The 15504-nt window shown below is 40.2% G+C and overlaps 1 long non-coding RNA gene across 1 annotated transcript in view; it reads left to right on the top strand.

The window, feature by feature from the left end:
* LOC118493438 overlaps positions 1 to 13746 on the top strand; it is a 20374-nt gene extending 6628 nt beyond the window's left edge. The window contains exons 2-3 of the long non-coding RNA XR_004895394.1: positions 8113 to 8116; positions 13692 to 13746. This is a non-coding gene — a long non-coding RNA (uncharacterized LOC118493438). The remainder of the gene's footprint in view (positions 1 to 8112; positions 8117 to 13691) is intronic.
* The last annotated feature ends 1758 nt before the right edge of the window (positions 13747 to 15504 follow it).

The raw sequence follows: 15504 nt of genomic DNA, 5'->3' as shown, positions 1-15504 counted from the left end.
CCTTCCGATGCGTGGCCAATGAGCTGTCAGCATCTTACTTGCTCGTCACGTTGCCAAGCAATAATATGGATGGCTAATAACAGCCAAACAAAGTGCTTTGCTGTTTAATACAGGTGCCATTGTTACTTGTTTGATGAACTTAATGCTGTCACTACAGCCACAATCCACAAAGTTTCTCTTTAAATCTAAACCTGTGGTTGTCAACCTAGGGGTCGACCTACAAGAGTCGCGAGATGATGAACATTCTCCAAAAGATGTTCCAGTTCTACTCCTTTATCCCAGTCACCCAGTCCTCCCTATTTTCGAGCCCACCCATCTTCAATGTTTTGTGTTTTTCATAACTTATTCCCAGTCTGTTTTCCAATTTTATTTCAACTAGAGATGGTCCGATACCATTTTTTGCTTCCCGATACCGATTCTGATACCCTGATCTTGCGTATCGGTCGATACTGAGTACTGATCCGATACCAGTGTGTCATATATTTTATTATGTTTTAACAACAGTATAATACTATCCCTGTATGGATGTGATATGATTTCTATCTTTGTGGTCAGTCTGGCTCAGGTTAAACTCTTTGTGAAACATGAACAAACACAAACAATGAACGCCACAGAACTTTCTTTTATTATCCAGTTTGACAGTCAGTCATAACGGGAAAAAGAACATGAATAAACTACTTTAACGTAGATTTTCTTTAGGGCTTTATTATGTGGTATCGGATCGGTGCATAAACTCCAGTACTTCCCGATACCGATACTAGCGTTTTAGGCAGTATCGGAGCCGATACCGGAACATCTCTAATTTCAACACAATTCCCAAAGCCATTATTACAACACAACGTCAGCCAATAATCTTCATCCCACTGTCTTTCCATTAGACTCCAAGGTCCTCATTGTTGGGACAGTTTACCAAGTCATGTTCTCAGTCAGTCTATGGCATCTTCTGACAGAACTGTTATTCTCTGTTTCCTGCCCAGGGACTATAGATGGAAATTAGCTTAAAGCTAACTCTGGTACTGCTAAGGAGCTTTGCATTGTCCCTGTCAAATAAACAAATAAATTAAATAAATTCAAACCTGCACGAGTCTAAATTGATATAAGAGGCAAACCGTCTCTTTTCTGTTGGTCTAGTTAAGCAACGCAACATCCTAATTATTCTCTGTCAAAATGTATCCACCATTCATATTTTATGCCTATTCTTTAGCTGTGTTACATATGTTTGTACTGCTTTATTTGTATTTTAAATAAATGTCTTACATACAGCAGGAGGGCCACCTATCAAGCCCCTATGAGGTTTCTTTTTTTTTTGCTCCTCCTGCACATTATCTGTTATTTTTCACTATATACTGTATGTATCTTGTTCCTTTTTTACTAGTCTATAATGCATTTTCTTAGGTGCAATAAAAAAATCTAATCTAATCTAATGATTTACAGGACAGGACAGAATTTTTATTAAATATTCAATTTTTTTTATTTTTACTGCCTAATTCTACATCTTTAGGCCTCTAAAAAAATCAAATTCAAGTAAAACATGCACAATATAGTAACCTGCTTTTATTTATTTATTTTTTAGAGATTAAGATTATTTTTTGGGCATTTTACGCCTTTATTTTTATAGGACAGCTGAAGACATGAAAGGGGAAATGACATGGTGGACGTTAAAAGACCCTTTCTAAATTGTATAAAAATATTTTTAAATATTATACTCAGGCATTTATTTATTTTGTTATCCAGACATGTTTTAAAATAGACAAATACTCTGCTCTGATTGATAAATTGAGTCCGATATGGTTTCATTTACAAAAGAAGTTCCAAAAAAATTCTTAACATTGCATCACATTACAAAAAGAAAAGTCATAGTCGACTCACAGGACCGTACGTGCTCTATCCAGCGGATACAAAAAATAAAAGTTTGAAGCAGGGCCACGTTCAGGGGGCTGCACGCCGTTTCACACCGTTCCCGAGGAAACACGTCGTTTAACACGGAAACGGTAGCAACGCGGTACATAACGTTTTGAGATTGAACGTGCCCCAGGTCATCACACAAACACATTTTATGAGTGATGGGGGACTTTAATGTAGAACTACTGTCTATAGCATTTCTGTGTGCTCGTCCCATTCGTTCTTGTGCACAGGTCCCTCTTGGTCACAGTGAGACTACCTGATTAAGTTGGGGGATTTAATATGTATATCAAATGCAGTATTCAACCGGAACAAGTGGTTGTAAACAGATATTGTTTCTTTAAAGGGGTCTCCAGCCAAAAGGATTGGGATCCACTGATGTTGTTTTAATATTCTTGTAAGAATGGAAGCTTTTTTAAAGGGCCAGTTCACCCATAACACAACAACATATTCTCTCTTACGTCTCGTGGTAGCCATGCAGATTGCTTTACCCACAAACCTTTCTTTCCTTCTGTGTCTGTTGTTGTTTTTTTTTCAAACATCTCAGCCAGCAGTTGTAAGGCAACGCTCATTTCCTGTTCTGCTGGAAGGAAGTATTGTTACCTGTGAGCCCCGGCATGCAGCCATACCTCTACGGGTGTCCAGGGGCCCCGGAGAGGCAGCCAGCGTCTGCCTGCAGAGTCTGGAGGCCAGGCAGGACTATAGGAAAGGAGTGGGAGGGTGGGTGGGGAGGGGGACGCTGTACCGTAAACTCAAGGAGGTAAACAAAGGGGGCCGGGCAGCTTTTACTGCCTTCCCACGCCAGGCAGCAGCAGCAGCAGCTGACTGGAAAGTGTTACCTGGAATATGCCGAGTCGCCCCCTCCACCAGCAGACAGCCAATCTGAATGCAGGCGCAGGGACCCAGGTGTACAAACAGCAAACAGTGGGGCCACATCAAAGGCTCTCATTAAAAGACAATAGATGCAGCCCGCCTCCTCATCTCGCCTGCCTCCCCCCCCCCCCAAGTCCTGCCAGGGCTTTTAGCCCAACACACACCCCCCCACCTCAGCTGCACTGCATCCTCCATGACACCAGCACACTGCCCCCTTCTGCCCAGTGTGCTGGGGAGGGACTAGGGTCACAGCTTCATCCAGGCTCCAGGCCCTTGATGGCGAGAAGAACAGGCAGGAGAATTCTAAAATGTTGTCTGGAACATCAGTGTGCGGAATAAATGCCACTGCCAATGAAAAGAGAGCAAGAATATTTATTTATGAAAGTTTAAATCATTTCTCGAGGCTTGGGTCTATTTAAGTGTATTGTCTGTTGTTTTTCATCAAGTTCATCTCATCAACGTCCCATCCAGTTATAATGGGACTAGGTCACATGCCTGGTTATTAAAATGCCTATGTCATGGCTGTGGTTTTCTGTTGGGGTTTTCCCTGTTATGTCTTTCCCTCTTTCCTCATTTGTTCACCGTCCGTCATGTATTCTTTGTTTGTGTTTTCCTAGTTCCATCCTTGTGTATGTTTCGTACTTTAGTTTCCTGTTTTATTTTGTAGTCTCTGTTTCTCACGTGCCATGTCTTGTTTGACTTCCTGCCTCGTGTATTTTCCCACCTTTGTGATCTGCCCTGCCCTGATGTGTCTCACCTGTTCACCAGCCCCCATGGCACCTGTTCCTTGTTACTACTCTCGTTAGCTCTTGTAGTTTGTCTCTGTGCTTCCTTTATCTGTTGTCAGATCATTGTTTCTTACTCACTACGTCTCGCCGGTCCTTTGGTTTTTGATTCCCTAGTCTTTAGTTTTCTCAGAGTTTTGGAACTCCTTTTGCCTGCATGCCTCAGGACTTTGTTGTAAGCCGTTTTATTTTAATAAATCTTCTAAATCTGTGATCTTCAACAGGGGGTCTGGGACCGCTAGGGGGTCCTCAGAGTCAATGCAGGGGGCCCTCCAAATTAATGCAAAGTTTTTTTCAAAAATTAAAAAAAGTCTTAACATGAATCTAACATATTATTAGCAAATGTAAATCCCCACTGATGATAGGCTTACTGGCCTATAGGTAAGGTAGTCACTAAAATAGCCATCCACAGATCCAGTTCATCCTAAGGAGTCACTGTGCTACATGTATGTTTAACATTAAAACATGATTTATAAAATCATGCCAACAGATATTAGGCTATTTTAATAGCTTAGTATTTTATGCAAAAAAGGTTTGTATAAAGTTTTTAGGCCGCCCTACACATTATTGTAGGCCCACTTTAATATGCAACTTCATTTTACACAATATATACAGTATATAGTAGGGGGTCCCTGCTCAGGTCTCTCTTTCAGTTAAGGGGTCCTTGGCTTAAAAAACGTTGAAGACCCCTGTTCTAAATCTTCCTCTGCCTCCACACCTCTGCACTTCTGGGTCCAAGCCTGCATCCCTAGACGTGACAGCCTATACCCTAAAGGATACAGCTGGTGATATGGACTACCTCCTGGAGACTGTCCTCCGATAAAACGCCCACATGTAAGTTGTTTGTTCAAGCAGCAATTACGACTCATATTTATGTTTATAAGGAGGGAGGTTGGGGTGGTGGATGGGTTCAAACAAACACAGGACTTTCACCCAGAAGATTGATAGATGTTCCGTTCTAAAATAAAAGTAATGGAGAGTTGTTTTTTTTAAGTTTACAGAACAAATTAAACTACGTCACATTTCGTGTCACATGCACAACCCGAAGTGAAGCAACGTCTGATCTGATATTTCCTGCCACCGCTAGGGGCGTTGTATGGTTTTGGAGCACTTGTTGAACTTCTGTATAAATGAACTTGAGGCATGTCGCGGAGGTGAGGTTTAGAAATGACGGCCGAACGAGCATTGGAGTAGTAACGATGCGAGGCAGAGAGCCCGGCACTAAATGAGTCAAGCGTAACAACTTAATGTTTCGTCCACACACTCTTGTCACATTTCTGGAAAGCACACAGCTATCACCAGATGATTGACAACTTTGTTCAGTTGGTTTTCTGTGGCCACAGTGGTGTGGGGGCACGGTGGAGTTAGCAAGCTAGCTAACTAGCCAGCCATCTGCTGGTTGCCTGGCTGGCTGGCTGGCTGGCTGGTTCCGCCGTGCTGTCATGCTGCATTGGTGACAGAAACAGCGGCCTTGGTCGGTGGAGAACATTTCCCGAGCTGCATCGGGCCGCTCTCCTCCCAGCGAGCTGCGACACACTTTACTCACTGACGTGTGTTGTCACCGTGACAACTAACAACAATAGACATGTCATAGTAGGAAAAGCACAGGTGTATTCCAAACCATTAATGGTGGCTGCATTCCACTTAGGAGAGGTCCTGGTATTGTTCATGCTGACTCACTGAAATAGCTTACTGGGACACTTTACTGGAATTGAGCCATCGTTAAGGTTATCAATTTCAGCTGGGCTTTTCCTACTATGACAAGTCAAAATGTCTGCTGTGAAAAAGGTCCATTGCTAGTTGTTTTATACTAGTCAAATGACCATGACAAACAGCTCAATGTCCTTTCTATCCATTTTATTTCTATGGTTTTAACACATCAGTGAGCCACACTGTTGCACTGGCTGGCATGTTCCTTTGTTACCATGAACACACACACACACACACACACACACACACACACACACACTGTAGTTTATTTTGACTCAATCCCACACACACCGTCCTGCTGCTGTAAATACTCACCACACACTCACACACATCAAGTCAATTCTTTTTTAAAGAATTTATATATTTGTGATCTGTTTTTAAAGGTTAATGTCTTCAATGGAAGCAGATGAGGTTAGGGATGAGTGCCACAGACAGATTGCAGCCTTATCCTTTAAAAGGCTATTCCAGTGGTTTCATAAGTTTTAGCCCAGTGGTTAGCAAAGTGGGGTCCAGGGACCCCCAGGGGTCCTTGAGGGGTCCAATGGGTCCCCAGCAAAAAGGGGGGGAATCATTTATTTTCACTATAATTCCATCCATAAGAAATACAATGACAGAATGTAGGTCATGAGTTTCATACAATTTCTGTAATAAAACAAAAATTCTATCAGTTCTTTTTAAAATAAAAAGCAAAAACCTACAAACACACTCACACGGTCCATCAAACATGAATGAAGAATGTAGAATGTAGAGATGATTCTCCTCTCTTATTTTAAAGCAGTGCTATCTCATGTTTTATTTGAAGTTGTTGTTGTTGATTTTAACAACGCACGTTCCCGATTCTTCCTCAGATGTGCAGTGTACCTGTAGTTTTCTTCTCCAGTCTCTGAAGAAATGAACGTTCTTCACATTGAAACTACCCGGTTAAATATAGTGTAAATTTAAATATGAATACACTAAATGCAGAGCTCTATCCTTTCATTTTATTTCTTATTACGACAATATGAGGATCACTCCCAGCTGTCAGTGCCGAGGCGTGGCAGATGGACATGCAGTCGATGGTAATAATACACAAAGTTAACACCTTTAAGTCATTATTAGAATTTCTCTCTGAGCCGTCAACACTCATTATAGGAAAACTACTTCAAAAATCCATTACAGTAGTATACCTGCCTTCCCCGTCCTCATAACAACCACATCACTGCGCGCCTACGTCTCTGATGCAAGCTTTGAATTATTAAATGATTGTATATATTGTATTATAGTATGCTCCTAAAGTCATTTCCCTCCCATTATAAGAATAGGGTGCAGCACCCAAGCCATTTTTAGGGACCACCTAAGCCGAATCAATGTAAAACCAATGTGACCATCAAAACTAACTAAATGTATGTAATGTTTAATATGTTTGTTTGTTTGTTTGTTTATGTATGTACCTTTCACCAGGGCAAATTCGTCATAAGTGTAACTTATTGTGGCAATAAAACCTTTTCTGAATCTGATAACTTTTCTCAGATATGATTGCAGTTGGTCCCACAGTTTTACTATTTATTTATTATCTGCTCTAGCATTTCCAACGTTTTGGACCTAAGCACCTAAGCTGAATGAATGTGAAAATGCGGCAAAAAAAGCGCCCAAAACAGTGAAAAAAAGCAGCACACTAACTGATAAGACTTTTCTCAGATCTAATGATTGTAGTTGGACTTCTTTAGCAAGATTTGTCTTTAAGTTTTTTGAGTGTTATCTATTGCCTGCTCTAGCTTTTCCATGTTTTAGACACAGATAAGGTGATAATAATGGTCTTCATTTTTTTTTTTTTTTATTGAAAAACATCACATATTTGATGAGGAAAGACCCCAAAACTCCACGCCAAATATGCACACCTGAGTCTTCTACCTGAGAGTGTTATCTATTATCTGCTCTAGCTTTTCTAACGTTTTAGACAGATATACGGTTATAGTATTTTGTCCAAAATGACGTGAAATTACATATTTATTGATTGAAAAACGTAACAGTTTCTTAATGGAGGATCCCTATACCCTCGTCAAATATGTGCACCTAAGTCTTGTATAAACCTAGGGGAAACACTGCCTAAACTCACTGGGGATAACTTGCGCAAGCATTCATTTCTGCAGCAGTCAGAAGATGCGAAACGCAGGAAGACGCCATCGCTCGTCCCGGTAAAGGGAAAACAACACACACACACACACACACACACACACATGGCCTGGCCTGGCCTGGGAAAAGCCTATCTGGACTCCACAGACAGCAGCAGCCTCCAGCTTTGATGGGGAAGCCTCTTTGTAGTTGGCGTGGAGATAGCTTGTTAGTCAGTAAAAGTGAGGGCTAAATGGCTCCCTAACAGGAAGCAGTTTACACGGTGACGCTCAACCTGCCTGTGGCCCTCTATTGTCCCGAGCCCCATGTCCCACTTCATTACCATTTCCATAAGAAAGGAACAGTAATTGCCCCTTTTCTTCTGCTGCCCCTTCATCTTGGAGTGTTTCTTCTTTTTTCTTTTTTCTTTTTTACCCCCCCCCCCCACCCCTCCTTCTTCTCTGTCTTGCTCAATCCTTCTCTATCTATCTGTCTCTGAGGAGTCCCAGCAAACCGGCTGGAAAAAAAAAATACTTCATTTGATACACTTTATAATTTAAAAGTAGGGATTGTTTGTGTAGTTTCTCACCGAACTCTTATTTCCTTCATGTACCCCTTTCTCCACTTTATGAAGTGCATGTTTAAATAGAAGAGAAGGGTGTAAATGAATCATATAATATATGCAATAATATCATTTTTCAGTGTCCCGCTACCTTCCAAAAATACCCCCAAAAGGTACAAAGCATGAGAGCAGTGTTTGTTGTGGAGGTCCTGAGACTCTCCTGACCTTTGACCTGACCTGTCTGATCAGTGCAGAGAATAACCGTCTCCCTGGGTTACTTGGAAAGACACTGCAAGAGGGGAAAAAGCCAAGTTCAGCAAACTGCACATAATTGCCTTTCACAGTAATACATAGTGTGTACAGTATGTGTAGCGTATATTTAGATTTTTACAATTTCATGGCGGCCATAGTTAATATTTTTGTGTGTTTTTTTATATTTCACACATTCTACATTCGTTGTGTTCTTCCTATGATTTTTCAGCTGTTGTTGTAGCACACTTTTAGACACATCAATGCCATACAACAAGCACTCATGTATTTCTACTTAATTCCTCTGATGCCATTTATGCATGTTTGAATCAGTCCATTTTTACAGGTATTCTATAGGCTATTTGCTACTGAATACATTATATACATTATGTGTACTATATTTGTCGCTGTGCTGTGAAAACATGTATCTCCAAAATATCAACTTCTCTTATCAGCTGGGATGAAGCGCCTTGTTTTCAGCTTTGTGACAAATGTATTTTCCAGCTTAAACCCAACACATTTAAAACGGTTTATTTAGTAAATGGTTTATTTTGGTTATTTATGTATTAAGTCAGAGACGATCTCAAACCATAAATGAGTACTTAAAGCTATAGTGCGTAGTTTCTGTCTCCCCCATTAGGAATTCTAATCACAACAAAACAGTTCTGTCGGCGCATCCACATGATACAAGCCTTCCGTGATTGCGCTTCACCTCCCCCCCCCCCTCCTCCACGCAGTTGCTAGTAGCCAAGGAGGACACGGAGGATTAAAAAAACATGATGGACTCTTCAGAAGAAGTCATTATCATAGCCATACTGAGAAATCCAGAGAGAGTTGTGTGGAGCTGATAGTCTTAATTAGCTTTGTAGCAACTCATTTGGCAATGGCTTGAATGTAACGGACGTTCATTATTATAAAAAAAATGTTACGCACTAAAGCTTTAAACGTACAATATGTAATGTTCTGCCACTTTGGGTCTCTCAATTTGGGTCTCTCAGGACATCATTTTGCTTTCTGTCCCTAATGCGCATGAACAGGGAAACAAGGCTTTTGTGTGCTTTGCCCCCTCTGCATGGAATACGCTACAGACTGAGATCAGACTTAATGAATTCATCTCGGTAAATGCTTTTAAAGCAACACCAAAGATTATTTTGTACCTTAAAGGTGCTCTAAGCCATGTTGGGTGACGGCACTTCTTGTTGACGTTCGAAGTATTGTCAAACAAAACGGAGGCTAGCTCGCTCCTCCCTCCTCCTCATCCCGTCCCCTCCCCCTCCCCTCGCACTAACCCCCCAACCCACACCCCCAAAATCCTTCTTGTCGGTTATTGGCTGGAACTCTGTTATGTTTGGTGGTGCAGGTTGGCGCAGTTTGTTTTTGTTGCCGTTTGTGGAGCCTGGGCTGTCTACAGAGACCGGATTATTTTACAGTGTGTTCAGGGGACAGGCAGCTAACGGATAGTGAGGAGATGTTTGCTGTATGTGACAAAAAAATGTTGTAGCCTAAAAAACGAGTGACATTGCTTAGAGCACCTTTAAAATAACGTTTCCAAAATCGTTTCAGTGGTTCATCAACTCGTAACAGGGTGAACGGCACTTCTGCATTCGCTTTGCGTCCCTCTATCGGCTAAAACCGCACTATGCAAGTTTGCCAGATCGGGTAGCGGATCTGTAGTTCGAATGACAGCGGTAATGGACAATTCCGCTTCCAACCTGTAGGGGGATCGAAGAGGAAAAGTGCTTTGGTGTTGCTTTAAATCCAAAATGAAAGAAAGGGAGGCAGACTATTTAAAGTGCCCATATTATGAAAAAATCACTTTTTCTGGGATTTTGGGTGTTATGTTGTGTCTCTGGTGCTTCCACACACATACAAACTTTGAAAAAAATCCATCCATGCTGTTTAGAGTGAGATACAGTTTCTGAATGTGTCCTGCCTTCAGTCTCTGGGTGAGCTGTTCAAAATCGGCACGGCTTGTGACGTCACAAGCCGAAACGAGCAGGCTAACCGCAACCATTAGCTCGTAGCGTTAGCATGCTAACGCTAATGCTAACGCTAGCATGCTAACGCTAGCATGCTACCTCGTTCTCAGTAGCAAAGCACTGCTACAACACACACAAGTTCACCATAATCTACAAAAGAACTACTTACATGTGCGCCCTCATTTAGAAGTCTCCCAGCTAATCCTTCCTTGTAACTGACCGAAGTCAGCCTTTCTTTTACTGTCTATGGAGCTAGCTAGCTGACATGATCTACATCTGAGCTACTGGGCATGTGCAGTGCAATCAAAGATAGTACAGAAGAAGAAGAAGAAAAGAGGTCTCACTCTGTAGCTAAAACAGAGACCAGCTGAAAAGAGGATCTGCAGCAGTGAGAGAGAGCACTGCAGTACAACAAAAATATGGTGTTTTTTGAAAATTAAACCATGTAAACCTATTCTGGTACAACCTTAAAATACAATTATGAACCTGAAAATGAGCATAATATGGCTGCTTTAAGATGTCATTGTTTTCAATAATTTGTCTTGGTTGCTAAAAAAGCTATGTGGAATTAATGTCATGTAAATTGCTTTGCTTTATTTCACTTCTATTAACGTTGTCCTCTTGTATTCTTGTCTGTAACTATGTGTTTTTTGAGATTCTTCATCTCAATGGGTTTCTCCTGGTTAAATAAAGGTTATAATACAAATTAAAACTATAATAACAGCAATGGCGCCGTTACAGTCAGCCTCTCGCGGTTAGGATTCCTTCAGTGTCAGTTCAGGAGTTGATCGTGAGCGTGATCCTCTGATAACTTTAGATCCACGTGTCCAATCACTAAAATCCTTCGTCTATGAAGTTTAAAAAAACTGCCAAGATCTCAAAAGTGTATTGCGAAAATTGTGGCTTAGAGCTGCATAAAATGTACATTTAGGACAGCTTCTGGCAGACAACCACAATGCTTGATGCATGCACAAAGAGGATATGACGCCATTTACAGGCTACAGACTTGATCCAAATGAGAGATTTTCCTGAGTTTGAACAGTGTTGGAAACATTTGGGATAATACACGTTTCGGTTTGTGGAAGACTCAGGTGTATGTATTTGGCATGGAGTTTAGGGGTATTTCTTCATCAAAAATGTGATGTTTTTCAATTAAAAAAAATGCACTTTGACATAGGCTAATTTTGGACCATTATTATCACCTTATCTGTGACTAAAACATGGAAAAGTTAGAGCAGATGATAGATAACACTCAAAAAACTTAAAGACAAATGTTAAAGAAGTCCAACTACAATCATTAAATCGGAGGAAAGTCCTTTAGTTAGTTTGGTGCTTTTTTCACTGTTTTGCCGCATTTCACATCCATTCAGCTTAAGTTCTGCGAAAAAAAAAAAAAAAAACGGCTCAGGTGCTGCACCTTAGACTTAAAATGGCAGGGAAAACCCTGAACTCAACAAAATATATGACATTGGTCTCGTCGCCTTTATTTTTTTTTATTTGTAGTTTATTTTGAACATCTAAAAAAAAAAATATATATATATATATATATATATACATACATACATACATACATACATACATACAGTGTATATAATAAAACAGTCCCTCCAGAAAAACGTGATTATGCAATCACATAATTCAATGCATAATCAGCCAAAACCCGCATATTTATGCAGGGGCTGCATTTTTTCAAATACGCCGCACTTTCGCCGCATAAATTGCTGATTTCCGTGCAAAATATGCGGGGCTTGTATGATTTCATAATCCCCGCATTTTCGTTGCAAAAAAGTCACATATATCTTAGCAGAAAGTTGAAAAATGTTGCGTTTACTTCACACAAGAGCAGCCATTTTCCCCTGTTGCCATGGGAACGTTATGAAGTGACGTTATGAAGTGACGTTATGAAGTGACGTAATTACGTGACGTGAACATCATCGAAAAGCTGCAAACCCTGCAATGAGGCCATGATGAAACTGCAGTTTTTACAAGTTCCCGCAATTTCATCGCATAAAATTGCATAAATATCCCGCATATTCCATTGCATTTTTTAAGAAAACGTGCCGCATAATCAAGGATGTTGATCACAATCTTCCAAAATTATTGTAAGTGATTCAAATAACAAATTCCCATGTAGGAAGAAATTTAAAAAAAACTTACTCCTACCCCCTTTTTCTATTTTTATCCTTTAGTTAAATACAAAACAATTTGATGCTTCACTTATTTATACATGTTTACATACACATACACCGTATATCTACCTACCTACACTCACATAAACACATGCATACACATACACACAGATGTATACATACATGCATACTTTTCTTTTCCATCTTTTTTCTTCGTTTCCGTCCATCTACATCAAACCGAATAATAACCCATCCAAACTAGACTTAGTATACATAAGCCCAGGAACCATACAGACAGTATACAATACTAACACCTCGAGTCCTTTTCCTATCCATTCAATATATTCATTTTAAATAGTCTCTTAAAATTGCTCATCATTGTACATGATTTCATCTCTTCACTGCAGCCGTTCCATAAATGAATTCCTTTGGTTGGGATGCAGTGATATTTAGCATTTGTTCTTATAAGTTTCCTTTGAAATACAAAAGTTCCTCTTAAGTGATGTTTGCTCTCTCTCTCTCATTTGTTTTGAAGTTTCACATTATATCTTTAATCCTTTAGTTTTAGTTAAGTTTTAGTTTAAAATCGAAATCACCAACTTTGTCTGTGCACAGTGACGAATAACATGTTTTTTTTCTCTGTGTAGTTCAGTCTGTAAAGTAAAGGCAGGAATACTCCTGCTGATGATTTTTGACGGCAGTATAGAGTGCAGTGATTTATCACTATCCGTCAGTAAATCATCAAGTAAATTATGAGGAAACCTTAATGGTTCCAGTGGGGATCATTGCAGCAAATGGTTCATGCCAAGAAAAATAGACTATGAATAAGATTCACACACATCGGTGGGGTAAGAGTGCCTGGAATCCACACTTGAGAAACCGTCCTGGAGAGGATACACACACACACTCTCTCACACTCTGACATCACAGGCCTTCTTCCTTTGCCTCACTCTCCCGAGGTGGCAACAGACTGAATCTATGCGGAGAGAACGATCGACAGCCTCGGCGCGTCAGTAATCCTATCAAGAGCAGCGTGGATACATGCAAACAAGCAAAGTCAAACATGTTGTTTCACACGCACGCTTGGAAGGATACGGGGATCCAGCTGATCCCTCCACAGCAGAGGCCACTCCAAAAGCCGGCTCATTTAACCCTCGTGTTGTCCTAGGGGCAAATTTGACCCGTTTTCAAAGTTTTTTATATCACAAATATGGGTTTCTTTCATCCTAGTTGCCCCAAAATTAACATGGATGCATGAATGCATGTTGAATGGAACCCATAAAACATTCTTCGCATGTAAAATTGATGATTACTTTCATTGAATTATGGGTGCTTCATTCAATTTCATAGCATTTAAAACAATGTTTGAATGGTTTCAAAACAGTATATCCTGACTAAACTTTGACAAAAGCTGTGAACCACTCACCATCCTCTGACCTTAACTATTACTCAAAAATAATTCATAACTTCTGCTTTAAAAAAAAAAAGAAGTTAGGTATAATGTCACATAAATTAGGTTTATTGACCATGATATACAAAGCTTTGAAAAAAAGTGACAAAAAAAACGACCCATAAGGACAAAAAGTTAATGGTGGACGGGAAGACAACACAAGGGTTAAAAAAACAACTAAAAACTAAGAGTAGGTTATACTCTGATTTATATCATCAGACAGGGAAGGACCTGCCCGAGGAGATATCAGTGACTTCTTTTAAATCACTTCTTAAAACACACTTCGACACACAAATTTGTGATGCCGTCTTCATATGGTCTTTCTCTTTTCCCACTATCACCTGTTCATTGATTTGGGGTTTTTTTCTGTCCTTCAGAGCTGCCGCATCTTTCCTTTTTCACTATTACAATGTTGCAGTGGTGGAATGTAACTCAGTACATTTACTCCAGTACTGTACTTAAGTACATATTAGAGGTACTTGTACTTTACTCAAGCCTTTTCTTTTCATGCCACTTTCTACTTCTACTCCGCTACATTTCAGAGAGAAATATTGTACTTTTTACTCCACTACATTCATCTGACAGCTTTAGTTACTAGTTACTTTACCAATTAAGATTCCTGCACACAACAAAACATACGTAGTTTATAAAATATGATGTTTTATTATAAATGAAACTACCCAACAATATAACGGCCTACAAGTCCAGCTGACATGATTAGACCATTAAACACTTAGTTGATTGACAGAACTGTTTGGATCGTTTCCAGTTTCTAAATTGGGAGGATTTTTCTGCATCGAGTACTTTTACTTTTAATACTTCAGGTACATTTTCCTGACGATACTTACATACTTTTACTTAAGTAACATTTTCAATGAAGTGTGATAGTAGTACTTTTACTTAAGTGAAGGATCTGAATACTTCTTCCACCACTGCAACATTGTGTATTTATGTGTATGTGTATATATGTATGTGAATTGATTTTTATACGCTTTTATTTCCACTGTTAAAGCACTTTGTAAACTCTTGTTTTTCAAAGGTGCTAAATAAAGTTATAATTTTTCATTTATTATATCTCATTTTGTGTGGGTGTCAACGGCTTCAGATGTTCTTCCACAAAACTCTTCTCTTTCTTTTTTTTTGACAAAATGCATCATCCAAAGAATCAGGTAAACAACATAGCACATAAACATCAAGACTCGTTCTTACAAATATACATATATACATAAAATAAGGAAATAATACAAAGAACTATACAATAACAGATTGATTACATAAAAAAATATCAAGAAAAAGAGGTACAAGGAAACACAGAATCACATTTAGTCAGAAGTTTCAGGGGGAAAAATATTCAAGATCTTCCACAAAACAGGCAGACCCACTCCTTCTGTCTCCCCAGTTTCCTGGGGCCCTCCATGGGAAGGCTGCAGGTAGTGCTGCTGTCAAGGGGAAGGGGAGGGGAGGGGAGGTGAGGCCCACCGGACCCCCTCGGTGACTTGAACTGTTTTAATCATGGCCCCATGTGGACCCGGACAAAAGAGCCAGGTCGGAATCACCGTCTGCTCCTTTGTTGCGGGGGGAGCCAGCGAGGCTGGGAGTGGGCCGCGGGGCCCAGTCGCCGCTCCCATCACCACAGCAGGCCTCCTGTTTATTTGCTTTGGAGATTGTTTTATCCCAGGTGACAGTAAAGGCAGCCTACTTCCCGGGATGATGTGTTGCACTGTAATCGTTCTTACTGTAACAGTCGGCCGGTAATGGCTGTCAGCAGAGCTGC

The sequence above is a fragment of the Sander lucioperca genome, chromosome 16 (assembly GCF_008315115.2).
Source record: "Sander lucioperca isolate FBNREF2018 chromosome 16, SLUC_FBN_1.2, whole genome shotgun sequence".
NCBI classification, from domain to species: domain Eukaryota; kingdom Metazoa; phylum Chordata; class Actinopteri; order Perciformes; family Percidae; genus Sander; species Sander lucioperca.
This window is presented reverse-complemented; position numbering and strand designations above follow the sequence as displayed.